Source organism: Tauraco erythrolophus, chromosome 1, assembly GCF_009769465.1.
Source record: "Tauraco erythrolophus isolate bTauEry1 chromosome 1, bTauEry1.pri, whole genome shotgun sequence".
Classification (NCBI taxonomy): Eukaryota; Metazoa; Chordata; class Aves; order Musophagiformes; family Musophagidae; genus Tauraco; species Tauraco erythrolophus.
The window spans coordinates 57,324,294-57,350,736 of NC_141465.1; positions in this window are offsets into that span (position 1 = coordinate 57,324,294).

The window sequence follows — 26,443 nt, forward strand, 5'->3', positions numbered from 1 at the left end:
TCAGAGTTGTAACTCCATCTTCATACATTTTTTCCTAAGGCATCTATATCTACTTTTCTCAATACCCCAGAATAGACCCTCATTATGCTTCCCTACAGACATGTGCATCATCAATTCTCTTGGCTCCCTTTTTAACAAGTTTAGGATATTTCAAAAAGATGTAGAATCTATTTTTGAATTATATACAAGGAGAAATAGGAAATTCAAAAGAAATGAAGAAAGATATAGGAGCACAAATTATTTATCACAGTCAATAAGAACCCTTTTATTCTTTACTATTAACTGTATTTGTCTTTTATAAATTTAATGTTTCTGAATATTAATTTATAGACCATCATTATCTCTCATATATTTTCTAAAGGACTCATCTTTATCATGGTGAGACAGAGTAGGTATGTTTTAATGCATTATTCCTTTTAGGCTCTCAGCGATAGCTATCAATAACTACTCAAAAAACGTTTGAACTATACAAAAATTTCTTATTGACTCCTATATCTTGACTGAATTTCTGTTCATGTACAAAGTATTGAAGCTTTAATATGTCTGCAAATATTTAATGACTAACTCATGAACCATCTTGCCCAGATTCTTATTTCTCTCAATATCTCTTTGTATTTATGAAAAAATTAGATAGTTGTCTTAGAAAAATGTAATATCTTCCTCAGTTTTTCAAACCAGTGAAGCCATGTAAAAGTCCCACATTACCGGTAGTATCTTTTAAGAAATCTGGACTATCACAGTTCCCAAAATCATTTGTAGGAAAATAACATTTAAAATATGTATTAAAAAATGTAATTATAGGCATGGTTTTAGTTATTGCTTTCATCTTGAAGAAACTCTTCTTCCAGATATTTCTATATAAGTACAGCTATAGTTATAGATGTGGATATGGACATATATGCATGTGTTGAGAGAGAAACTATTAAATAAATATGGAGTTCAAAGGTCATAGGAAATTCTAATAATATGAATCTTGTATTTTGAATAGGAAAATACAAAGTATGTTCAGACCATCACTACAGAGAGTGTTTTGCAGAAGAGGAATTGCTATCCACTCACCATACCTGTCACACCAACTAAATTTTATCCTACTCTTTTTCAAAGATGGTTGTTTTCTTTTTTACTTTATTTTCTCTACATTGATCTTCCCTTTTAGTTTCCACCTGCAACAGAAATAGCTAGTTTCTTATGACCGTGAAGAAAGCCCACCTCCTCATGTTTACATCTAGAACCACAGTCAGAGGAATTTTGAATTATCTTTAGCTAAATTGCTAAATTACTAAGTGTATCAGTCTTTAGGCACCACAAAGTGATCTCCCTTTTTGCAGAGCTCAGTAAAAACACAAATATAATCTGCTAAAGCAAACCATGGAAAATTAGTGGGAAGAAATTTTTCCTAATATCCAATCTAAACCTCTCCGGGTCCACAGCTCCTCCCAGGCCCTTTGAGTAGAAGTCAGTGGTAGACTGGTGACTCTTGGGACTGTATGAAGCCAACACTCCAGCCCTATTGGTCATATAATGACTTTTGGGTTCTTTCCTTTTTTCTAGTGCCTGTGTCTGTCAGTTTACTAGTATCTATTGCTATTCTGCATTGCCAAGAAAAGCTAACTTCAGTACTTTCTTTCTCTTTTACTTTGTACTGAGTCTTTTTGGAAAGTGTTCCTGCTCCCAGAAACGCAATCATATCTAATGATAGGATCCGTCTTTAACTCAACAAGTCATCTCTCTCTCATTCATCAATGCCATAACCCAAGATTATGTTTCAAAGAGATTTGGTTTTGTATGGCTCTGCACTTAAGCATTCACAAGACAGAAACCTGTTCTTGTTTATGTGAGAACTTCAGCTGATGTACACTGCATTTGGAGGCTTTGCTGATGCCAACTTGATTAAATTGCAAATAACGTTTGATGTCTCTGCTCGGATTAACATTCCTATCACCTTTATCCCTCAAGATAACTGTTTCTTCTGGCTAAACATCAAAACTGGATGTCAGTATTTCCCAAGATCTTAAATTTAAAAAGACAGAGCTCATATTTACCAATAATTTCTCCATTTCTGAAGTGAATCCCCGGCAGATGAAGCTCCATCTGGCATAGTTATTAACTACATTTTGCCTGCACTACAATCACATTGAAATTCCACTGCTCCACTGAAAGGATTGCATTTCTCCATTGATACACCTCCACTGTAATGAAATGAGTAATGCCAGCAATACTGTCAGTTTTCTGTCCTTTTTCTTCTGTCTCTTTCTTTCCCTCTGGCAACACTCAATTGTGAAGAAAAACATTGCTACATCCAAATTTCCTTGAAGAGAGACATTCAAAATTTAATTTCACTTTACCCCCTCTTTGCCTTTTTCTTTTAGAAGAGAATGAATCTGAAAACAAAATGCCTGTCAGACTCTCCACAGCTCAGGCTTTTTGCACCCACTGCAGCTCATTTCTCCCTCTCACCTATGTCCAGCACAGCTGCCACTGCTCTTTCCAGAAAACAGCTACCACAGCCTGCAAACATATTTTACTTCCTTTGGATACCAATCTCCCCTCTGATGCTGCGGCTCCTCCTGCTGACTGCATCCTCATTTCTCTCCCACAGCTGCAGAATCTCTCAGTCAGATATAAAGACAACTGGCTCTTAGAACTCAAGCCTAACAAATGGTGCCTTTAACGATTGAACATTGCAGCCACTATAGTCATTTTTATAGCAAGAAATAGAATACATCAAACTATATTTGTTAACACTATGGGAGAGAAACACAAATAGTTATTGTCATGGTTTTTATAGCTTATTTCATTGCATTGGTAAGATTTGCAGTATATTTTTATATCCTACAACTCTTGTTAACCCCTTTTTAGTAACCTAAATCAAATACCTAATTTATCTGATTTTTCTACTGTTTCTGAATGTACTTTATCCAGAAAGAAATATGTAAAAGCCCTTTAAACTTAACACTTTTGATCCATAACTTTTTATAAGAGGGTCATATTTCATTTGGAAACATTCAGCTCCTTCTTCCCAAGGCTTTCAGCTTATTTTTGTCAGATCAATAAGACTGGTTGTGATCATGAACTATGTATAAAGGACGTGTCTGCACCACTGTGTCTGAAGCACTGTGTCAATGTATCGAAGCTAACATTAAACTACCTACTCTAGTTTCAGCGATTTTAAAGTGACTACAGATTTGTTATTTGATAGCTTAGCCAGTTTTAGAGCAAAGTTATCGCAGATATGTCTAAGTTACCTTTCCCTCATAATCAACCCACAGTAGTAACTGTAGCAGTGGTCTAAACATGAATGGAAAGTGATGAAATGACATATGCATTGCCAGCTGGTTACTCATAAGGGCATGTATTACTGTAGCAAAGTAAAATAACATTTACTACAAAGAGAACATGAGGGGTTTAGATTTCAAGATTACCTTCTCCCAGCGTTTGCTTCCATTTAAACTGTAGGAACATCATGGAAAGGTAAGTCTTTTCATAGGTATGTTCTCAGTCAGACTCTTTTTGTTTCCAAGAGGCTCAGTATTCCTTTATTTGAAAAATATAATCAGATATGAGTGATTCAGGACACACAGACACCTATATTTACTGACCTGCTGACTGTGTTAACTGAAATCTAGCAGTTAAGGTGTGAATAGCAGCAGAACGGCAGCAACCACTGAATGCTTGCCTAGAGTCCAGAGGTTGCGCAGTAATTTGTTCGGAGGCTTGTGATGTGTTTGAAGGCTCAGTCTTTGCTGTGATGGTGGTTTCTCTAGTGTGATTGTTGCCTGAACTAAAGCTAGCTTGATAAGAGCTACACAGGCTGCATTCAGTGTGGTGTGGTCCAAAGAGTGACAGAATCTGACAACATGTTTAAAACGAAGCTTTATTGAAGCAGTGGGGAAGATGAGCAACAACTCTCCCATACAGCAACTCAGCCACAACTAGTAATACGAGAGGGGCTTAGTTCCTTTCTAATTTTTTGATGATGAATGTACTTTCCCTGAAATGTACTTTAGGTTTGCGGTTCTTATTGACACAAATCACAGCACTGCTTAGATCTCTTAAAATGATTCTAAATACATTCAAAGTCCAAGAAATTTGAAACTCCCTACTAAATAATAAAAAGGAACACCTGGTGGAATTTCTTTCTTTGTCTACAGAACAATATCATGATCTTCTGTCTATTAGATGAGCTGAATTCAACATTCGTCCAAAGCATCCATCAAAACATATAATCTTTTATATGGCTTCATTCAGAACAGAATCCCAGTGCAAAATAGAAATGTAAGATTTTACAGACACACACGAATGCGTGCATATATGCTGTAACTTGTATGATTCACACTGGACTGATTCCTGCTAAATCTAATTTGTAATAACTTTGGATGTAAGTGGTAACATTTCACTATCGCACTCGTCAAAAAGTGTAGGCTTATCCCATGGAAGAAACTAAAAGAAATTTGAAGTTTCAAATTCAAAACTCAAAGTTAAATCTATTCAAAACAATTCAAAGATGTGCCTTATCTAAATTAGCTATGTCTGGTAAAACAAACTATCATCTTGTTTGCTATCCTTGCTGCACCCTTTCCTATTTCAAAGGGTCCTTTTTTTTTTCTTTTTTTTTTTTTAAGTGCAGTGCAAATGCCAAAATATTCTCTTTGAGGGCAAGTAAACACTCTTAGTTCATCAGTATTTGAACTATGATCAAACCATTCCGAGCATCTCTGAGAAAAGCCCTTCTCCCTAATGATCTCTTGTACTGAACTGAAGCTTTAAATCACATACTCAAAGCGAAAATGTGAAATGAAGATTTAAATGAAAAATCAAAACAAGAAATGTTTCTCTTTTCCCCTTTTGCTTTTCTTTTCCCTTACTTGTGATTTTTTTTTCCTTGAAAAAGTGGTGTTTGTTGCCTGAGAGAAGCTGATAAATCGTAGAAGCTTTTCCATCTGGAAAGGTTTTACTGTTCCAAATCTCCAGACTCACATTGGTCTTAATTCTCCAGTATATTAAAGGCATAAAGACATTTTAACAGACACTGTAGGATTATTTCGGTCATGGGGGATTCTCTGATGATGGAGAGCTGCCATAGTAATGTATTTGCCTCCGCATATCCTTTTGGCTTAGAAGATGTACATGTGGAAAAGGTTGTAATTCTGACTTCTCTGCTTTTCACTAGTTTGTGACTACTAAAATGCATTGGCTGAGGGCTCAAACCGTAAATGCGCAAGAGCCGTTCTAACTTACTACAAGCACTAGCATTTTTGTAACCCCAAAGTCATTCAAAAGTGTTATACCACTTTATTTTTTTTTCTTTTTTTTTTTTTCCTCTCCCTTTAAATTATTGCGAGTCTTCTCTGGACATACTCTACAATGAAGTATAATGTAGATAGCAAGATGGAATTGGGACGAAAGATATGTCCTTATTACAGCCTGAGTCTTTGCAAAACAAGGACAGAAAGAAGTGGAGAATCAAGTGAAAGGTTTTGATTTCCTGAGCTCTGGCTAGTACTATGACCTAAAGTAGTGATTTCCTGCTCTATCATTCCACTACTGAAAGTTTTTCTGCTAAGCTTTTGATGAAACTGAAACTAAATCATTACAGGCATGGCAAAACATTTTTTTCTCTCTTTTGTAAATCCATATTTATTTATTTCTCCTGTGAAGGGATAGGTGTAGAATTTTCCTTATGAAAATTAACTGGGAGAAAATAACCTGTAAAATAATTATTTAAATATAGAATACTATCCATCATATATTTAATGCAATCAGCTTTCAAAGACATCTTTTAATGGAAATCTGTTAGACAGCTACTCACTGAGCATTAAACCTCAAAATGAGACTTCTCTGCACTGTCGCTACCTGGTATGTATTATTACTTCTTCATAGATTTCTGGAATTTCCATCCTTGCATTTGTTTATACATTAAACATTTTTCTCAAGAAAAAAAAAAGTTAATAGGAAATAGTCCAGCAAGTTTAAGCTATCTCAGACACAACTAATGATAAGAACGTGGAATCACAGGTTTTACTGCATCTTAGCCACTTGAGTATTTTCCAAGTTATTCCAACCAATTTTGCAGCTTGCCTGTTGTAGTAATGTCTGTGCTGTACTGCTAAAGCACAGCAGATAAGCTTCCTGGCTTACAACAGTTTCAAGCAGGTTTATGTACATGTAGACATAAAGTGTGAAAGAAAGAGCAATAAAAGCTCCAATCCTGCAATTACAACACTGATAGCAGATTCATGGGCCTTGGCTGAGCCCATTATCTCTAAAATCCTAGAAAGTAACAGAAATTCTAGCAGAGCACTACACAGAAATGGAACCTGTCCATGCAGAACCAATTGCAGGATAAAGGCTATATACGTTTTCAAGAAAGCATGCCCAACAGGCTGCTCACTGAGTCAGAAGAAGTATCTGCTTGCCAATTTTCTTTTCTATTACATTTTTCCAGTAAGGGAAGCTATTGATCTGAAAGACATAGATATCAATGGACTCCCAGAAAAAAAGAAAGTTGATTGGTTTTGCTATTGCTTTTTTTCTGAGGGATAGTGACATGGTAAAACATGGAGTTTGCAGCTAATAGACTTGATACTACCTTTCAAACTGTTTAGAAAAATAGACATAATTTAAAACCTACCAGATTTCATCCAATGGGATTTACTTTGTTACAGCTGATACTAATCAACACAATATACAGTTCAGCTTAATATTTTGATGAGATTTGGATATTATACATGTAATTTACTTCACAAATCCCAGAAATATACATAACTTTATTCTGTAGTCCCAGGGGCAAATAGGTAAATAAATATATTTAATATACGTATACATAATATACATATAATAATTGCAGGTGTTTTCAGGAAATTACTCTTATTAGAACACCTTTGTATCTACTTTTAGTGTCTCTGCTCCAGTTCAAATCCAAAACAAACCAGTGGTACTTGTTACCTTCTAAATAAATTGCAAGTCATTTCCATTTCATTTAGCAGCTCTGAAGGAAATTTCATCTCAGGAAACCAAAGTTGGCATAAGCTATGAAGATTGAATTGAACATTCACCAAAAGAAAGAATTTTTCCATATTTGACTTGAACACCAATTACATTCCTACATATTCATTATTCTGGAATTAATTATCTTTTGGAGCCTTACTTCTTTCACCTCTGTGAATGCCCTATTTAAGAAGGGGAAAAAGGAGCCCGAACCAGGGCTGGACCTACAGTGCAGAGAGGGGAGAGGCAGGAGGTTGGCCCCTTGACCTCCTGGTCAGACAGCTCTTCAAGTTGGACCTCTGACACTTGACTGGAGATGGCTGCGGCGGCACAGCTTGGAGAGCTCCAAAGTGCCCCACTCTCAGGGCACCTGCAGGGCAGAGTTCATCCTGCCAGGACTACTGAGGCTCATCGGGCCAGTCTGGCCCGGCATGGGTGCAGAGGAGAGAGAACAGAGATCTGAGGGAAACAGCTACACAGACACCAGGTCAGTGAAGGTGGAGCAGGAGGAGACGTGCCGGAGCTGAGGTTCCCCTGCAGCCCATGGTGAAACGGCAGCAGCCCCGCTGCAGCCCATGAAGATTAACGGTGGAGCAGAGACCCACGCGCAGCCCGTAGAGAACTCCACGCTGGAGCAGAGGAACCCATGCATAAGGGAGGACATAGAGGACTGTTTCCATGCAAAAGGACCCAACACTGTGGAGATGGGTGGTGGAGAAGAAATGCATCTACGGTCCTTGTGAAGGGACTCCACGCTGGAGTAGGTGACTGTGCCCTAAAAAGCCATAACTCTGTGGGAAAAACACGTGCTGGAACAATCTGATGGGTAAGGATTGCATCCTGCAGGAAGGACTCATGCTGGAGAAGTCTGTGGACTGTATTGTAAGGATGGAATCCGTTGGAGCAGAAGAAGAATGTAAGGAGTCCTCCCCCTTAAGGAAGGAACAGCAGAAACAGTGTGTGTTGAACTGGCCTGCAATCCCTTCCATTCCCCGTCCCCCTGCGCAGTTGGGAGGGAGGAGGTAAAGCAGGGAAGAGGAGAGGGGTAGGAGAAGGTGGTTTTAAGATCTGACTTTTGTTCTCATTATTCTCTCTGAAGTAATTGTTAAGGAATTAAATTGATTTGTCCCCATACTGAGTCTGTTTTGCCTGGGGCCATGGTTGGTGGGCGATCCCTCCCTGTTCTTATATCAAGCCTCAGAACTTTTGTTATAGTTCTTTCTTCTCTCCACCTCACAAGGAGTGGGAGGAGTGAATGAGCAGTTGCATGGTAGCTTAGCTGCCAGCTGGGCTAAACCACGATAGTAAGTCAATCATTACGGCTAGACCATAGATTTTCAGACTGTTGACAGACATCTAGTTTAGTTCTTTATTACAAATAGAGAGCAGAAGTTCCCAGTCTCAAAACAGTATTGACTGATGTCGAGTTGCAGAGTGCGAGCCACTCAGACCAGAACCGTACAGCAATGCAGTGATAGCAACCGTGACATGACCAAAGGTAGAAAAGGGGTGAGTGAGTGACAAGATAATGACGTTCTTTTTCCATTTGATAAGAGCTTCTTGGGTGAACAGTTTTTAAATGTCACATTTTTAAAACCATTTTGCTGGAACATATCTCACCAAACACATTGTTTCATCAGAAAACGTTGTGGTCATTTAGCAGGTTTGAAAAACTTGCCAACAGGTCATTGAGACCAAAGAACATTCTGGTTCAATATGGAGAAAATGTAAAAAATCCCAAACCCCCCAAAAAAACAAAATAACAAATACCCCCCAAAAAATAACCAAAGCGAATAAAACCTGAAAATGGTGAGGTTTTCTCTCTAATAAAAAAAAATATTCACTACAAATATCTTTTTCTTAAAAATATTGTTTGAAGACAGTATAAGAAAAAGAATGACTGTTTCAGAACCTGTTCTTATTCTTTTATTTTGCTTAATTTTTTAAATTGCCTAGCACCATACTAATGAATTTAAAAGTGCATAGTCTGTCTGTTAGTCTATCTAGGCAGGCACTTTAGCCTCTGCCTATGCCCAGGGACATGCTTCTAGGGTTTTTCTATGAACACATAGTGAGGCAAGTCTTGAGGTTGCTGTTAGATCACTGTTTGGAAAGCAGTCTAGGTAGACTGATTGAATCCTGTGTAAGGCCATAGTGATCACAGCAGGATTTGTTGACAGTCACTCAGGAAGTAAGCAAGCTATGAATTAGGCCCAGGAAGAAAAACCTAATAAAGAATGGAGCATGCTTCCTTAAAATGTCAGAACTCTTCAGGGGAGTGCTTCGATAGTGAAAAATAACGAGGATTCTTTAGAGTTCCCCTGAAAAATAAATATTTTTCTTTTCTTGTAGGCAGTGCTTCCTGGAATACTGTTCTGAAAGATTTCACTGAAATGTTCTGCTTCAAAGGACACTGCAAATATCATGTTTGATTTTTTTAACTGAAGTGGTTAGTATAACAAAACTTCTATGTCACTATATTCATGTCTCTTCTTTTGTGAACTATGACAAGGACAGTGAGACACACAGCTTGCCTTTCTGATGACTACATAGTCGTCCTCCACAAATACAAATTAATTACTTGCTTTTTCAATGAGAATTCCATTGGGTTGACTCACTACTACAAGATTATTTGCTTAGAAAAACCTTGTTAGATTTTACCCTCTCAGCAATGCTAGAGTAGTTGATACTTTATCAAATTGACAGTGCTTAGAGGGAATTAAATATTTTGAGAGTTGAGAGAACTCTGCACAGGCCAGCAAAATGATTAACAGCTCTCTCAACCTGATCTATCTTCTATGGTGTTTCTTCTGGAGGTAATACTTCAATGCTAAGTGTAGTCCTTCTCTGACAAGGAGGAGTTTAAATCCACTGTTATGAATGTCTGTCTTTCTCATGTTCCCAGCCTCTCACAATGCCAACCATCAATGATGGAGGGCAACAGATTTTAGACACACTCCTCCCAGAAGAAACATTAGGAAAAAATAAGTGGAAATGCAGTAAGTAGTATCCATTTTATCACAATACTGAAGTGTTTTGAAGTAACAGATTTCAGGGAAACTGGGACATTCATGTCATCCCAGTCTAAATGGGCAATTATATGCATAAAGAGAAGAGCAATAAATACCAGGGTAATTAGACTGGCCTGAGCTGAGTCAGCTATGACTCAGCTGTGAATGGTTCATTCATTCCATCATTTTCATAGACACAATTACTGCAATATCATCAAAACACATGCTTTGAAATATACCAAATATTTCATACCTCATATGTGCAAGACAAAATTCGAACACGTTATGAACTACGCCACATACCTCATATCTTCTATAAAAAAAGCAGCTCGGGACAAAAAATCCAAGCATACTCTGGGTAGTTGTTCTGAACCATTTTTCATTAGCAGCATTTGCTTTATATCATTTTGATCACACTATGAATGCTGAATAAAGACAAAACAGACTGGTTTTGTGTCCTCCTGTTGTATATCACAAACTGTTTTGGAGGGGTTTTTTTTGCTTTTGCTCACATGTGTCTTTTGGAATGGCTTTGGTAGATTCTGTTTGTGAGAGAAGCACATGCAGAATTTTGAACACTGTAAATGAAATGTGTTTCAAGTCTGAGAGAGAGAAAAAAATGTATGAATTTATATAATGCAGGTTTTCACTGCACCAATCCATTAAAACATGAGAAATAATCAATTTCGTCCTGCTATTGTAGCTTTTAACCATGTTTATTTGTTTCCAAGGGAGCGTATTAAACAAGCCCTTAGAAAAAAAATGTGCTAATTACAAGATTAAATCAATATTGAAATTGGTAGCCAAAAAGTTAGCATAAGTATGTTTCTATTTCAAATAAGCACTATATCCCTTTGCAATAACTGGGAAATGTAGACTATTCAGCAATAAAATGAAGCAGCAGAGAGAAGACCAAAGGAAGAAATAGGATCATGCTATATTTACTAACCCTTCCAAGGTACTCTGATCAAAAATCACCTTCTGTGTAAATCAGTACAAAGGTTTGTTTCAACCAAACTGCCAATGTCATAATTTATCACTATTTTTCCTTTACTTATACATTTACACTTATTAATTTATGTTAATTGTGGTTATGCATATTTTAGGATCAGGATGGGTTTTGCAGGAATAGCGTATATATTCATCCTGTGTTTTTCACCTTACCTATTTTTCCAGCAAGACTCGTACAAGTTCTTTCACCTCAGAAACCAAGAGCTGAAATTAACCCTTTAGTGTATTCCTTAAATGGTTTCTGGTATCATGCATATCTTTCTCTTTTTGGGAAGAGGGAAAGAGGAGGGCACAATATGTGTTCTCAAACACTGTTAAGATTTAGAACTTTATACGAAATAAAAAATTAATATTAACATTAATTTTCATCCTGTTTAGGAAGAACACAATGTAGATCTCCAGCGTTTTGTACAGCGGAGCAGACTAGTTTAACATAATTCAGCTAGTGTCTTCCAAACAGGAAAATACGTTAACCTATTGTTACAGTGGAATGTGTCCTCCTTGTATTTCTAAATCTAGGTTTGAAGACTGAAAGTCAATAAAAAATTAGGGCTTACTCTAACTCTTCAGAGGCTAGATTTTTCTCACTGTATTTCTGGAAAATGTAGCTGTGATGTGCAGTCATTTTACAGAGCTAATAGAAAATATTTTAGAAAACCAGCATAGGAAGTCTGCTCTGAAAGATGATTGCTTGACTGTAATTACCTGTAATAAAGAAACAATACTTAAAAAAAAAATGTTATTTCTCAGGGTTGAGCATGGTCTCTGGAACCTGACTGAAGATGCTTTCAAGGGCTCTGGGGGTGGAGGTGGGGAAACAATTATTCCTTTTCTCTTTCAGTCTTACTCATCTCTGTTTTCCAAGAAGGAATAACATTTTAAAAAGACATATACAGGCATAGATGCATAAATATCAATGTATATAAGTGCCTTTACTTCGGGAACATTCACTTGGGTGACATATCTTTCTCAAAGAATCACTGTCAAGTCCTCTGCAGTGTCAAACACGTTGACAGGAAGCATTATCATGACTGTAATTTGTGAGTCATTCTGCCAGCTCCTGTCTGGTAAAAGCAAACTGTCCTTGAACACCGAGTATTTTTTCTCCCACAAAGTGGCCAGTGACTCTCCCCTCATCATAGGATGCCAGAGATATGAAGAAATGAAGCTTTCTTCTTCTATGACAAGATAAACTATTCTCTTGTCATCCAGAGCAATCTTCAGATAATTCAATACCCCAATCAAGTCTGATCTATTTTACAACGCAAATGTGACTGGTTTTCCTGTAGTTGTACTGATTCAATGCAGCAGTGACTGCTATGATGTTGAAGAAAAATAGCATTAGCCTGAAGAAAAATACAGGGCAGTTGAAACAGATTTGTTGACTTCAAATGAAGGTAACACCCTATGGAATGTAAGGTCTCTTACTGCACTTAAAGGTCTTAAAGGCTACCTTCCACACCTTGGTAGCACAGGATAAAACATACAACAAAAACGTGTTTAATTATTACTTCATGTTTGTATTTCTGTTTCATTAGTGTGCATTTTCAGAGTTTGGACAGAAAATATAAGTCAAAATTATTTTTAATATATATGCATACAAATTTTATCTTCAGATAGAGCTCACCTTCAGGTTAAAAGATGTAAACCAATCTGAAAATATAATATCGGAGGATTCTATAAAGTTTCCTGATTCTGGCATGTAAATGTCTTTAAAGACAAGGCTAACCATAGAGGACATACATCATCTACCTCTTCTGCTCTGCAAAACATCACCAAGCATATTTTAAATATAGATTTAGTATAAGCCATGGTTACTTTTATTTTGACCCCTTCTCCAGTTGTTAAAACCATGTAAAAAGAAACAGGCACCTGCTACAACCTCTAAACTACTGAATCTTATGTTTGTTTATTTGTTGGGGTTTTATTTGTTTGTTGTCTTTTTTTTTTAATTTGGTCTGTAATGGTTCCAGTTTTCTTTTTTTTTTTAGATTCTAACTTCAGCCTCTAAAGATATAATCTGATTCAAACAGAAATGCCATTATGTGTGGAACATAATTTTAAAAGGTTAATAGCTGTTTGCACATTGGTGGTTTTAGAAATGTACCCAGTCTCAGCCAATGTAACAGCTGTTTTTCAAGGATCACTGAAAATATTAATCTGTGCTGAATGGGAAGGTTATATTTCCTGCCATCATGCAACAACAGCAGGGAAAAAAAATATAAAAAGAAAGAAAATTTGCAGATCTGTAACTTTTGGTTGAAATGGTTACCATCTACCTAGAGATTCTTCTAGGAATTTTTGTTTTAACCTTGAGTAAATTAGTGAGAAAAATGAAAGTCCTGTGATGAAAGCCCAGAAGACAAAACAGATTGCTCATATGCCCCTCCTCTACTATTCCTCACATCCAAGAAATTCAGCTCTGGTGATATTCATTGTGGAGAAAGGCAAATAAACTGAAAGAGACAAATGGGTACGGCTGAAATACTGTTTTACATACATACTTTTCATTATATTTAGAAGCATTTCTATTAAAAAGGGAAGTATATCAAAACGTATAAAAAATTGTAATTGTCTTAGCATGTGAAAGTCTGGGCAGATGTTTATGTCTGAGGCCTTCCTAATGTAAAGCAACAGTTTCAGAGGAGTAGAGAAGTGAGAGTCTGGAGCAGAAAGAAAACAGATCAGAGACGTTTTCGGAGACCTTGGTGAGCTCTGAAGAGGGGCTGGCAGTTAGTTTCCTTTGAGCTACAAGACAGTCAAGTCTGCTAAGACTCTCCTGTTTCCAAGAAATTGTGTTAGTCATAAATAATACATTTATTGTAACCTAATAAAAAGCACAGGAAAGATGGTTAGGAACGGCGCGGCAGTTAGCTGCAGCTGCTAGTGGGAATGCAGCAAGTGTGGAGCAGTCGGCTAAGGCGGGCGCAGACCAGGACGAGGATCAGGTCATGGGAAGGTCTGGCGGAGCAAGGCAGAGGAGAGGCAGGTGAGGGGAAGCAGCTCCTGCCTCAGCAGCACTGTCCGTCTGGATCAGGCTTTGTTGCCTTGAAAGGTCGTATAGTCCCTGTCTCAGGGGGGCATCACCGCCGGGAGAGGACGCAGGCAGTTTGTCGGGAGTTACCTCGCTAGTGCAGAGAGCGGCAAGGGAACAGTTTCGTACTGCTTGGTACATCTATTTGTTCAAGCTTTCTTTTTTTCACTTTAAAAAACATATTGTTGCATCAACTGGTTGGCATTTGTGAGTGAAAAAAAATCACCTTAAGCACTATTTATTTTTTCTGAGTTTTCCAGGTTCCTGTATGGAGCAATGCTTTATTAGCGTTCCATTCAAAACCAAACACAGTCCTTGTTTCTGTGACCTTACAAAAAAATTACAATCATATTACGTTTGAAGCAAATGTTTAAAGAACTAATAATGGTCAAGTGCAAGATCTAGGATTATTGATAGAATTTGGAATATCTGTACAGATTTAAAAGTTGATAAAGAAAACTTGTGAAACTATTTCAGGTGTTTACCATAATTTTTAGGCGGGAATTCACTGGTTTAGAAAGACCACAAAGAAGTTATAGAGGAACGATTTGTCCGATTAATGAACTAGAGGTCCATCTTAGTCAATGGAGAGAGATGAACACTGGTGGAGCATGTATTGTCTCACGTTATTGAAGATGCTTAAAGCAGATCAGAGGAAACATTACCTAAGACAACTTAATTGTCTGTTTAACTATAAAGTGAATTCAGACTGGTTTCGAAGTAGATATCTGTATATTGAACATCTAACACTAAGGGAAATGAATCCTTCCTTAAATGCTCAAAGGAAGGCCTGGAAAAGAAAAAAATTCACATCCGTCCATTTCAGCCCTTCACTGAAGATGTGATATGGAAGTTCACAACAGCTTCAGTTCAAGTATTGGAAGGAAACCATTGAACTGGGAACATTTGTCTATATTTGTTGTTATTGTTGTTGCTTTATATAAATATATATGTGTGTATATATATATATATATATATATATCTCAAATCTAACTAAGGAAACCAACAGGATTGGCAGGTTTAAATCAGATGAAGACCACTCGATAAATTTCTGTCATTGATTAATTTTCCAGACTAGTATTTCCAGTAAATATGTCAACAGGATCATCAGTGCTTCATGATAATAAGCAACTCTGTGATTTAGTTCTGCTGACACTCTGCTGATATTTGTCCAATGGAACAAGAAAGATGTTACTTTTCATTTAAAAAATCTAAGTAAAAATTTACATAGCCAAAATACATAAAATAAATTTATACGAGAGACCCGTATGTGGGCAAAATACAAAATGGCTTAAGCAAATGTATCATCAAACTTTTAACCTAAACTTTATTAGAATTTGTCCATGATAGGGTTTACAAAACCAAGTTTATCCATAAAGGTAAAGATCACAAAAAATGAAATCAATATACACTAAGGAAAAGATCACTTTTGAGTTGTCCCCCAAAGTCTCAAAATTATAGAAAATAATTTTTAAATTAAATATTATCAGTAAGTTGTCTAAAACTGCCTTCATTGAATTTAGTATTACATTGCACTAAATCTACTACAGAAGATTAATAGAATGTTTTGGATATTTTAGGACACTTGAATACCTTAGCTGACAGTAAAACAAGAAGAGATATATCCAACTTTTCAATCATGCAAGCAATTATACTCATGTCTCGGTTTGAAAAGACAGGGGTCTGCTAAGGAAGGCAGAAGCCTCACTTGAAACGGAAAATGTAAACCCCCCTCCCTCCGAATTACTAGAATTTTGAAATTAAGGGGCTCTCAGGCAAAGATATGGGAGTAGGAATAACAGTTCTTTACTAGGAAGATTAAAGAGAAGGAGAAAAATGCAATAGTACACAAAAAAACAAACCCACTGACGGAGTGAGAATACGACCTGACACCCTGCCGGTCAGGGTGCTGGCAGCAGTCCGATCAAACGGTGGCTGCAGCCCTCCTGGAACGGCAGACGTGGCTCCGCTGGAGCAGCGATCCCGCAGAAGGGCGCGGGCCGCCTCCGAAGGGCCGGCGGGGCTGCGGGGGGGCCCGGTGTTCCTCCGGGACCCCGGCGGAGAAGAAAAGCTGCTCCTCTGCAGGGTCAACGCCGACCTACCCGGCCCCCCCGGTCTGAGAGGAAGGCACACAGCGGGCCTCGGGTGGCTGCGCTGCTCCAACCAGGCACCCAGCAGCGAGCGGTGCCCGTCTGCCCCCGGTGACCGCAAGAGCCCGACCGGCCGCCGCCGCTTTTCCCGCGGCGGTCCCCTCCTGACTGGTTTTCCAGCCCTCCCCTCCTGGCTGGAGCATCTCACCATGGGGCTGATGTTATTCTGCGAGTCTGGCGGCGGATCCTTGATTGCCCATTAAGCAGAGATAGCTCCTGGAGGGAGTTATCCATGAGTCACGCGGCAAGGCATTGATGGGCCCATTAACAGAAGATAGTCTGGAAGGAGGAGGCAAGGAAAACATTGCCCCACCTGGTCTCAACAGCTCATGAAGATGGTGATAGAATAGGTATTTTTGGGCACATCTTACATTGTAACCTAGGACAACTAAGATATGAAAATCTTCTTTCTTTCAAAGTTGGAAGATCTCATTTGAAATTGAAAGATGTTTGGCATTCCTCCATTTGGCACACTGGAGTTAGGAAAAGAACTGGTAAGATTGTTCAAGGCTATTTACTGTTTGGTATCACAGGTGGCCTAGAAGAGGCATACGGTCAATATAAAAAGCAGAGACAAGTAATATGTGGCATGTGCCTCGACTGAGAATGACAAAATAGTATCACATGTGCAGCTTTGACACCATTTCGTAGATATACACTCTTACACTGTTATAAGCAGGCAGACAAAATATAGTTTCTGAAGTGAAGCTGAGCAGGATGAAGGAAACCATTGCATTGTTCTTCTCATGGGATTTTGATATGCTAAGCACTTTTGAAAGAGTGCAACTCAATTCACAACACTGTAAAAAATGAAAAAAAAAATTATTGTTGGCTGTAGACCAAAGCAATTAGCTAATATTGATAATTAGAAACCTAAGCAATTAGTTATCAATGTTACTAGGAGCTTTGCTGGGTTGTTTCTGCTGGAAACAGAAGCTCATGCCAGAAGAGCCAGATATTCCTTGGATGCAATTCAGTTCATTCACAGGAAATATCCATACTGCCTTGTTTCTATCGAATAGATTTCATTCATAAATGTTTATTCTTCATGGCTAGCTAAACATCCCTGACATTTGTGTTGGTGCCAGTGAAGTGAAAAATTGCAATTTTGATTGTCTTACGTGATGACTTATTCATCACTCTGAGCATATTTTAATACGGCTAAAGATGAGCAGCATTATTCAGCCACAATCTGGCAAAAAATGTGTCCTGTAAGACTGCAATTCCCCTCACACCAAATTGCTCTGCCTCACAGTATGTCAGGTAGACTTTATCTATCTTGTAGTAGCTGTAAAGTGCTGGAGACCCATTAAATTATGTACAATTTTCATAGGAAAACATGCTTCTGCAATTTTAAGAGAAAATTTCCTTGCATTATGTCATGACTTGATGTCATATCAGCATAGAAGATATTTAAGGCAAAGGTTTCTTCAATTTATTCTTTTGCATAGAGCCATTTATCCCAGCTCCTTCTCAATCCTTAAATAACATCCTGCCATATGTCTTCCCTATTACTTGCTATCTTTGTTTTATATAAGGGCAGAGTAAGTGGAAATATTCACAGAATCACAGAATTACAGAATGTTAGGGATTGGAAGGGACCTCAAAGGATCATCTAATCCAATCCCCCTGCCAGAGCAGGACCACCTAGATCAGATCACACAAGAACGCGTCCAGGCGGGTTTTGAACATCTCCAGAGAAGGAGACTCCACAACCTCTCTGGGCAGCCTGTTCCAGTGTTCTGTTACCCTTACCGGGAAGAAGTTCTTCCTCATGTTTATATCCATTTCCCCTTGTCCTATCATTGGATGCCAGTGAGAAGAGCCTGGCTCCATCCTCATGACAGCCACCCTTTACATATTTATAAATATTAATGAGGTCCCCTCTCAGTCTCCTCCAAGCTAAAGAGACCCAGCTCCCTCAGCCTTTCCTCATAAGGGAGATGCTCCACTCTCTTAATCATTTTTGTGGCCCTGCCCTGGACTCTCTCAAGCAGCTCCCTGTCCAGAACTAGACACAATATTCCAGATGCGGCCTCACCAAGGCAGAGTAGAGGGAGAGGAGATATATTGCCTAATAATATTGCCTAATATTTTAAAGCTAGTGTGAGATTCTGAAACTTGTACTTCAGATATGATCCTCAAAAATCACCAGAGGTGATTCTGGAAAAAAGAGCTGTCTTCATTACCAAAGCCTGATATCATATCAAAGTTCTGATCTGAACTGTAATTCATAGTAAAATTATAATTGTTAAAACATAAAAGAGAGAGCTAAACAGAGGTCAATCATTAAACAAAACAACAGAGCAACTTTTGAAGGGTAACAGTTTAGCTAACAGCTGGTTACAAGTCATCCTTAGTGTATAATTTTCATTTAAATTCTGGACCAGCCATGCACAACAACATTAAAAAAGAAGCAGCTGAAATGAAACAACAGCTAAGCACTGCTGAAGCGAATCTCTTCAATGTTTTGCAAAAGGGTACATTATTAAATAATATCAACCAAAAAGTAAATAAATGGAAAAGGACAGCCTTAGTCAGGACTGAAGAAAGAAAAAATGAGAAAAAATAATTTTCACAGATATTCCTTTATAAATTTCTCCAACATAGGTCCTTCCTACTGGCTGGAGGTCTTCATGAACTGCTCCAGCATGATTTTTCCACAGGGTACAGTCCTGCAGGAATGGACTGCTCCAGGGTGGGTCCCCCAGAGAGTCACACGTTCTGCCAAAAACCGACTCCTTCATGGGCTCCTCTCCATGGAGTCACAGGTCCTGTCAGTTGCTGGTTCTGGCATAAGCTTTCTCAGGCTGCATCTTTCTTCAGGGCACATCTACCTGATGTAGCATGGAGTCCTCCATGGGCTGCAGAGTAGATATCTGCCCCACCATAATCCTTTATGGGCTGCAAGGAGACAACCTGCATCACCATGGTCTTCACCATGGGCTGCAGAGGAATGTCGACACCTGGGACATCTTCTCTCTTCCTTCTTTCACCTTAATGTTTTCAGGGCTGTTTCTCTCGCATATTCTCACTCCTCTCTTCCAGTTGCTGTTGTGCAGCATTTTTATTCTTTCTTGAATACGTTGTCATAGAGGTGCTACCAACATTGCTGATGGGCTTAGTCTTGGCCAGGAGCGGGTCCATCTTGGAGCCAGCTGGCACTGGCTCTATCGGACATACGGGAAGCTTCTAGCAGCTTCTCACAAAAGCCACTCCTGTAGCCCACCTCTCCCCTCCACCCACCCCCCAGAAACAGAACATGAATAACACAGAACTGGAAGGGACTTCAAGAGGTCGTTAGTGCGCTGTTTGCCTCAAGGAATGAACAACTATATCTATGTCATTTCTAACAGATGCTTAAGATGCAGTTTCTGAAGAGTCTTGTGAATAAGATTTCACAGCTTCCCCAGACAACCTATTCCATTACTTCCCTAATCTTACATTATAAAAAGTTTCTAAACTAATCTTATCTCATCCAATTTAAGAAGCTTACTGTTTGTTCTGTCTTACAGAAATTCAGTGAACAGCTAGACATTCATTCTTTAAAAAGCCTTTTATACATTTGGAAATTTAGTTATATATCCTTTCTAAATCTTCTCTGTTTTAACCTAAACAGCTCAATTTTTTAAATCTTTATTTCATATTATTTTATATTATAAGCCTCTAAAATTTAACATGCATACAAAAGAAAGATAACAGATCTATCTATATCTGAGCAGAAGACAGATTATATCACGAGTCAACTGATAGCAGTATTAATCTACAAATGTTTCAGACTTGGCTTATTTCCTCTGGAAATTACATACATTTCATTAAATAAAGTCATAGTAATCACATATGTGTTGTATTCAGGAATGTATCTAACATTCAGGATACTTCAAAAAAAGTTTGAGGCCTATGGAAAGGCGAGGAGAGAAAGGAAGAAGAGAATGATAAATAAATAGATTTGGGTTGCCTGGGTAAGACAACTTCTCAAGCAGACTGAAGTGATTAGCTAGGGCAAGAGTTGAAACGGCAAAGCTGTTCTCAGGTAGTGGCTTGACCACTTACAGAGATTTTGTGCCTTTTGATTGGCAAGGTCACTTCAGCAGAGTTCTCATTGAAGCAAGCAGTACACACAAGGAGACAGGGAATAGAATTATAGAATCACAGAATCATAGAATCATTTAGGTTGGAAAAGACGCTTAAGTTCATCAAGTCCAATCATAACCCTAACACTGCCAAGTCCACCACTAAACCATGTACATAAGCGCCACATCTACACATCTTTTAAATACCTCTAAGGATGGTGACTAAACCACTTCCCTGGGCAGCCTGTTCCAATGCTTGACAACCCTCTCGGTGAAGAGATTTTTCCTAATACAAGTGGTGGTCCACACACACAAGTGCATAAATACCTTTAACTTCACTTCGCTTGTGTTTCTTCTCTTCTCTTTAGTTCTACAAACTTTAACGTCGCTTCCTAGATTTAGAGGGGTCCTTCCTACATCTGTCCACAGTTCCATAGGTTGTGAACACTTTTCCTTGCCGATTCCTGTCCTGAACAGAAAGCAAGGTTTTATTAAACGAGGACTGAAGTTTCCTATTGTATTTCTGTGACAAAGACTCTAGTGAAAACCTGTAATTTTGACAGTACCTAATGCTTCTGAAGTTAGAGAAGATATTTGAAAAGTTGTAGAGCATAAAAAGGAAAGACAAATGGAAAAAGTCAGGAAGGCATGAAAGTGATGCTATCAGACTATTTTTTTCTGTTTGGTAAGAAAAAGGGGAAAAAAAAGAGAAATTAAAAATTTAAATGAGAGTTTGATTTGAAAAATCACACAGTATTTAGAAGACAAAAATAGATCCCCTTTTGCAGCAAGAGAAATTGACATGAATTGCAGAAGTTTTTTTATCAATAGAAGTAGTGCTTTTTGTGATTCTCCTTCACATGCCCTGGCTATTCTGAGCTCTAAGTTACTTTTGCCTGTACTCTATTCCTTGGGAGTAATGAACTCCTGCAATCAGCTCCCTTTGTTTCCAACTTCTTTTTCTGCTTTCCTGAGTGGAGTACTATATCTTCTTGACTGAGTAGCTTCCTTTTCTTTTCTGGCAGAGAATGTGACATAAAAGGAGTTTTGCTGACTACAAATAGGAACCGGCAATCTGTCAACTTCTTCACTGCTACTCAAGGCAACAATGAAGGTTACAGGATCTTTAAAAACAAACTTTCTGATTTTTTTCCCAAGTGATAGAATTAGCATGCAGACAAGGAGACCAGGAAAGAGACAGGTTACTCCTTCTCCATCATAGGCTTTACCTATCAGTTTACCTATTTTTATGTTAAAGCAGCTAAGAGAACCTATTCAAGTTATCATACATTGTCAATACTTGTCAAGTGTAAGGCAAGTGAACATATTGGTATGTGGCGGAACAGAACATGTGGGGATCATTCAAAGAAGTTTTCAATGGAATATGTTGGATTAGAAGAAGAGAAAAAATTCTGTAAAACCATCATTCTGTATTAAACACTGTTTAATGCTGATTCCCATGATACTCATTTCGTGGGATCAACTGGGGTGGAGGGAAGGCAATTTCTGCTTGGACATTGGTGTGAGTAACCAGGGCCAGTGCTTATGCAAGAGACGTCTCAAGATCTGTGGGCAAAGATGAGTTATACAGCAGGAGGGGAGAGAAAAGTTGCACTTCTACGTGTAATCTGAGAAACTGGTAGGATTTTATAGGCTTTTTCACCTATGTTTCCAACTCTTTCTGATCAAATTTTTGGAACATCAGCTCAATACTTTCTGCATATTTCCATTCCCTTAGGGGGAGAGCATTTTTGACATTGATACAACGTTGTGGCCTAGCTCATATATGGACAATGCAGTCCCTGTATTAAAGCTAAATTTGCTGGTGCAATTTGTTTTGCCAGACTTTTAGATTTTAAGTGTATTGAGCTCTCATGTTTACTGTGAGGTTCATTTATTTAACCACTTTTTCAATTAGTAATATATTAACATCATGATAGATTTTGTGGTTTGTGAAATCAATTTGCTTGATTCTGCTTTAGACAGAGATCAATACTATACTGTAATGGCATATGGATTCTCAAGAAAGCAAAAAATAAAAAAAATACTACTCAATAGTGTTAACTGTTATTCTCATATATTAAAATTTTTATGCAGAGAAATTAAAACAGGATTTTGAAATAGATTGTTTTATTGAGAAAAAAAATATTGTTTTCTTGATGGTGCATATCATTCTCATTATGGCATGATTCCAGATACTATCTCTACTAAAATATGAAATGCAATTGTTCTGAAACTGTTGGTTGGTGACAAACTATAATTTTCTAAATGTCAAGAGAGGGTCCAATGATGATGAATCGAAGAGAGAAAATAAGAAAAACTTTTCGTCTTCTGAAGAGATTAGGGATTTCCTTCTTATGAAGTCACACAATATTATTGAAAATTGCTGAACTGGACTAACCTTTGAAAATAAAATAAAAACAGTTTTATTTTTGGTACTCTTCAGTTCCTGGAAAAATTCAACTCATCTGTTCTCAAAAGCATATAATAAGAAATACTGAATGCTTCTCCTATAATGTCACAGTAACATAATGAAATACACAAGAGGGGAGGAAAGTAATGGCTCATTTTTTCTCAAAGGAATTAAAAACTTTCAGTGACAACCACTGAAAGTAAGCTAAAAATAACCCTCAACTGGTTGTTTCTTCTTTGTCCATAATATTAAGCACAGAACTTCTGTTTGGGTACTCTACTGAAAAGAAATTGAGTTAGGAGAATAAATAAGAATTTATGACTAAATACCTTTGTTTATCTGAGTAACCTCGTTTCTTCAATGAGTCAGGCAATGAATTATTGACTAGGAATATGCTATAGGAAGTGTCAATATGACTTCTGACATATCAAATCCTTTTACCCAATCCAGAACTAAGAAAAACATCATGTATTTTTCCTATATGTATACAGATTTGGTCTACAGAGATTAGGAGTAGAGGCATTAGATCTTTAAAACAGATATTATCAAAGGTGAGGATGAAGAAAGCATCATCATCTTTAATAATATTTTATGCGTCAAGAAATGGATATGTAATGCTTTAATCTAAATAAACAATAAGTAAAAAGAAAAGTATATTCTGTCTCCTGATTACTAACCACTAGATAACAATTGTAACTACTGCAGAGACTGTCTTGTGGTAGTTTCCATAGTTTACAATTATGGAATAGCATAATTCTTCTGAATGACTTGTTGTCTGAAGCATTTTCACAAGGCACTGCGAAAATGCAGTCTCAGGGACAGTTGTTGATTTTCCTTAGACTTCAGTCTTTGTGAAAACTGCGCCATTTGGATCAAGTATTTTTAAACAATCTGTTTGAACATCTCTCATTAAATTGAACTATTATTTCCCAACAGCAAAAAAAAGTATTTTCAGTGCATTGGTTATATGAATATATGTTTGTGTGACTGATTCTGTCACAGGGCATAACATTCATTCAGCAATTCCTGCATGTGGCTTAAGAACTGCAGCTGAAATACATGGTGTATTTAGAGAGACATAATTTCTAAATTTAAAAATTTCAAGAAGGGGAGGGAGGAGAGGAGCGAGGAGGGCTTTACCACACCTTTTGATAAAGTGTTTCACTTATTAAAGTCAATTTTTGTTAATCTAGATTAATTATCTCATTTGAGTCACGAAAACAAAGCCACCTGTCTTTGTCCCTCTACAAACTCTCAGTCAAGTTATTGTTAGAATTCATCTAATAGCTCTGAACAGAGGGAACTGTCCTACCATCTTAAAAAGTTATCGGTTTTCATTCATATTTTTATGTTTACACTTTTCATTCTAATTTCTTTTACAATGCTCATAGGTATTTTAGTTTAGAATATTCACCTCATTAAATGCAAAGTAAACACTTTGCTGCCACTGAGTTTCAAACTACGCTCTTTTTTGTAGCCTCCCTAGCTTTATCTGCTACAGTTACTTCTGTTAGCTGCCATGTGAACAGTCCCTTTTTATTCCTTATCATTTAATGAATCTTCTGTGTATTTTGTATTGTTCCTCTTTTCCTTCTTTCCCTGTCCTAAGTCATGGTAATTTACCCTCTTCCGTTCTTCTAGCCTGCAATTTTTCCTTTTTGGTAACAGTGATTGATTTATTTTCTCTTCATCATAGTGACAAGTTCCTTATCCCTATAAAAAAAAAGAACGAATGCCTTAAGGCATTCTAAAATTTATGCCTCAATACATACATATTTTTTTCACGAAAAACGAACACTCACATTCAAATGATAACTAGAAAGACCAGTCCAGAACAGTCAGAGTTATTTAAGTGAACTAGTAATTCATAGATGGGACAGTAAAAACCCCAAAATATCTCATCACTGAGAGAAAGAGAAATGTTTCATTCAGCTAGATATCTTAAATCAACCTCCCTCCATAATCAAAGAAACACATCAAAATGTGCTGGGTCAGGCACAACTCACTATGAGTAAAGGTTTCCCACTTCGTTTTTTCCCATTACTCTACTTTTCACACCTGGGCACCTCAGTAATATTTTAATGTTTAATAATATTGATGTTTTTTCTCCATTTGAATAATTTTGTTTGAATAATGGTCTGTGTGCTGCAAAATGGAGTATGGTAATGTTGCTTTGTCACCTGAGGCAGTAGAGTTCACTTCTCCAAAGAAAGAAATTATCATTGGACAGGAAACATAATAAAGTAAAGGTTATTCCTGAATTCCTGCAGGGCACTTGTATCTGTTACACTCATGACATTTTAACTGAAAGCGTGTAGAGCTAATTAGTCAGAAGCAGAAGTGTAATCAATACTGATTTATGAATATTTCCCACATGTAACACTACTTGTTTGGACAGAATAAATTGTTACTTGTATCATTTAATCTCTGTGATTCTTTAGTGTTCTTTGTTCATAAAAATGATAACCCTGTTTGATGAGAACTGAAAATTTCCAACTGCAGTCATCTGAAACACACATTTTTTTCTGCATGTGTATGTACAGATGCCTACGGCTGCTTTGGGGCTGTGAAACTCTGGGCCCAGGGGTCTTTTATATAAGAGGAATGAAAACAGATCAGCTCCTGACTGAAGATTGCTTGTGATGTTATGAAAATTAATGCTAGCTAGTTGCCAGTCATTCATCTGTTCTTTTACGGATTAGTTTGTGTGATCTCTAGCCCCAAGCAAGCCTGAGAGTATCACAAGCATCACAGTCTTGTAGGCTGGCATCCCTTTGAAAGTGAGATATTTCTACCCATTTTGATTGCCTTCCCCTTGACCTTTCCATTTCTGCCATAGCTGTCTTGAAACCCCCCAATCTTTAATCAATATTCCATGTGCTGGTACATCATCATTTTTATTCTGTCACCACTTTATTGATAACTTGATTTACTTTTCTGCTTAAAGCTTGCAAGGCTTCTATTTATACCATTTTGTGACTGTGCCAGCATGATCACTAATGTCTAAATGGCTTTGCCTGAGTTATCACCACAGAAGATTGATTGTACTGACAAAAAGGGATAAAGAGCATCTGTAAGTAGGAGGTCAGAAGATAACTACTTTTGATCATGCTAGAAATCTAGAGGAATTGTTACATACTTTTCCCAAACAGCAAGTGATAAGGCAATAGGTAATGATCTCAAGTTGTGCCAAGGGAGGTTTAGATTGAATATTAGGAAAAATTTCTTCACCAAAAGGGTTATCAAGCATTGGAACAGGCTGCCCAGAGAAATGATTGAGTCACCACCCTTGGAGGTATTTAAAAGACATGTACATGTGGCGTTACGGACATGGTTTAGTGGTGGACTTGGCAGTGTTGGGTTTACAGTTGAACTTGATGATCTTGGAGGTCTTTTCCAACTTAAATAATTCTATGACTCTATGATTCCATACACGTCTTCTACAAAAGGAAATTTTTCTTGATGTCTGCATGTTGGGTAGACTCTAAGATTTACTCAAATTCATTCTACTTTGCAGTGAATGATAAATTTATGTGTTTGTCATTTCTCACTTTCACTTCATCTGGTCCTTCTAAAGACTTCAAAAATTTTGGATACTGTGATCTGTATCTCTAGTCCTCAAATTGAATCAGAAATATCTATGAGTACAATGCTGCCTAATTTTATATTTGGAGAACAAAAAAAAAATCCCCTCAAAGATCTGCTGTGTTATTGTTTCAGTAAAGGCAATCCAACAGTTTCCATTCCATAGATATCATGGGTTT